Consider the following 3363-nt stretch of genomic DNA (forward strand, 5'->3'; position numbering starts at 1 on the left):
GGAACCACGAGGCCTGACCTTTGTATTTGAATACAAGAGAATTAAGATTAATCCAAGTAATCTTCTAGATATTAGATATAAATTTCATGTATACATCAACATTTCAACAACTAAGTTGAATCTGTTACGAAATAGACAGTAATGCCTCCCTTAATTGAATTCAGAAGCAAGGAAGCTGAAAAATTCAACAGCACACTCATAACTTCTGTGCCAATGTCACTATGATATGCATGGGTGGAGTCATTTCTTTCTTAAGAACTCCATCTTCACACTGCCTGACTCTGAAGTGCAGTAAGACAAACACATGTTGCTAAGGAAAGCACAGCCTCATTTTGAGTATTAGACCCTTGAGTGCTAGGCTCATACTCAAGCAAATTTTTTAAAGCATTGGCCTATATCAGGCTACAATTTGAATCATACACTATATCCTTTATGATGCCTCCTCAAATACTGAAGTTCTTGCCTTCTAAACAAAATCTCAAAGAGGTGGTATTAGCTAATGAGAACCTGGTAAAATCAGCAAACTTCATGGGCATTAGATTTCCTTGCATTCCATTTGCTGAGTAAATGTGATTTCTAGAGTCACAACCATGTAGGATTCATGTCATCATTATTTCCTCTCCTTATAATTTTCACTCCAAATCACAGTGCGTTCTAGTCAGTGGCTAACAGCAATCCTGTTTAATCTGTCTTCTTTCCACTTATAACATCAACTTGTCTCATGTAGAGTCCTGAAATAATTTAAGATTTTCTTCAAAATTATCCCTTGAGTTCAACATGAATGTTGAAGTGGACCTTTGCAGTATTTTCAAACTCATCTTCCTAACTGTATATTAGCTATACCTTCATATAATCATTTGAACAGCTAGAAGTTATTCATATTTTAAACCTTAAATTATATATATCACTGGTTCTAAAGCCTTCAGTTGCAAAACCTACCTCAACATCTCCTTCTGCACGATGCAACGCTAGCTTACCTGGTCCTTCTGACCCACCACTCTCTCCACTTATGTATGGACCCCTCCTGCCCCTCCAGCCAGAAAACACTCATTCTGGAGCTCTTTATTTTTTATCAAGTGCTATGCTGTGGGTTACTATTCCAACCTACTGTCTAATCCTTCTGCTTTCAGATTGAATTTCACCTTACCTGTAGCAATCTTTCTCACCTTATGTAATTCCTTCCCAAGATTAAATACTCTGCTTATCTTGTTTATTTTCCTTAGGTAAGTGTTACATAATCAAAGGAAAGTGATGGAAAGCAAGGCTGTCATGCACTGGTCTTGCCACTGAATCCTTTACCTAATTAGTCTGTAGGCTCAAAGAAAAAAATCTGATGATGAGTAACAGAAGCACAAATGAAATTAACACTTACATTTGCTAGGTGGACAGATTCCACATCAAAAAAGAGACACAGAAAATAAATAGAAGACAGATGAAAACTTTGGAATATGGTCCAATAAAAGTAAGCACTTAAGTACATGAAGTAAATTACTACTGAGATGCATATTATGAACACAGAACTCAACAAAGTTTGACATCTGTTATGAGGGCTTGTCTTATTGATCCTGACATGAACTACAAAGAAACAGAAAGTGAAATAGGAGACATATAAAACTCCACAAGACTATGTAATGGAAATTGTTAGCTACAGAAATTTCTTAAGCAATTATATGAAGAAGATATTATTGGAGACACATTTTACAGATAATGAAACTGAGGCACAATCAGTTTTCCAAAGTCATACTTCTGCTTAGTGTTTGGATTACTACAAAGAGACATAGACCAGAATCACTGATAAATATGATCTTAGTTATAGCTGATTTATAAATAGGTACAGTAATTTAAATGGGAAGGAGTCATTATAGAAGACAGGAAATAGACTAAGGAGAGTAGAACTATACAGTTCTATGTAGAACTATACATAGAAAGGGATAGTGGAAAGCAGGACTTAATAAAATGGAATTTTGATAGAAACTCATTCACCATAAGAGGTAAATGTAAAGGAAATGATGTTTAAACTTGCACACAAATTTGTAGCACTTAAATTAGGAAACAAACTACTTAATTCTATGCACATATAAGACACAGCATAGATGTTTCACATACTTTTTTCAAGTTCTATGCAATCATATGTGTTTTAGTTAAGTTGTGTGCTACTTAAGATATTAGATGGACTCAGAATACTCTGTTCATCTCTGTAATCATATTCCACATGATAGCACTTCTAAATCTTCCTGCCTGGCTGTCCACCCCATGCCCCTGTGATGTTTTCTGCAAGGTCTCCCTTCCTAATTTAATGTGTGTGCTCCTATGCTTATGTATCATCCCGTATTACATATTCAGCAGCACTCACTACTCAGAATAATGAGAAGGAACTATTTGCAACAGAAGTAATTTACCTGGCAGATCTATATAGAAGATGGATGTCTCCATTAAAGTCAAATATGTCCCTTGTATATAATCTTACCCACTTTCTATCACTTTGCTAAAATGTCTGTGGTATACCATGCCTTGCTTTATGATGATCCACACAGGCTGAAAATGGAGAGATGGAAAAATAAATGCAATGGAAATATCTCTCAAAAAAGAGAAAATGTGAAGGCCCCTAAAACTCTACCAAAATAATGTCTAGAATTAATAACCAAGTTCAGTAACATAACTGGATACAAAGTCAACACTCAAAAATCAATAGCATTCCTTTACACAAACAAAAACCTCCCTGAAAGAGAAATTAGGGATACCACACCTTTCACAATAGCGTTCAAAAAATGAAATACTTAAGAATCACTCTATCAAAGAGAATAGAAGATCTATACATCGAAAATTATAGCACTCTAAAAAAAAACAAATATAAGAAGATATCATAAAATGGAAAGATATCGCTTGCTCACGGACAGGAAGAACCAACACTCTGAAAATGTCCATGCTCCCAAAACACATACAGATTTAATGCAATGAATCTAACTCAATGAGTATACCATTAACATTTCTCATAGATTTAGAGACATCATTCCTAAAATTCATTTGGAAACAGAGGAGATCTCGAATAACAAAATGTATTCTGAGCAGCAAAGGAAAGTCAGGAGGCATCATAATCCCTGACTCAAAATTATACTGCAAAGGTTCTGAGATAAAATCAGCATGGTACTGGCAATAAAGCAGACCTGAGGATCAATGGGACATTTTAGAAGACATAGACACAAACATAAACACACTTACTCACCTTATCTTTGACAAAGGGGCAAAATATATTCACTGGAAGTATGATAACCTCTTTAATAAATGGTGCTAGAAAAACTGGCTTTCCACATTGCAAAGAATAAATAAAGCTAGACATATGTTTATCACCATGCACTAAACTAA

This window comes from Chinchilla lanigera, unplaced genomic scaffold (assembly GCF_000276665.1).
Source record: "Chinchilla lanigera isolate Chin_1 unplaced genomic scaffold, ChiLan1.0 scaffold00046, whole genome shotgun sequence".
Classification (NCBI taxonomy): Eukaryota; Metazoa; Chordata; class Mammalia; order Rodentia; family Chinchillidae; genus Chinchilla; species Chinchilla lanigera.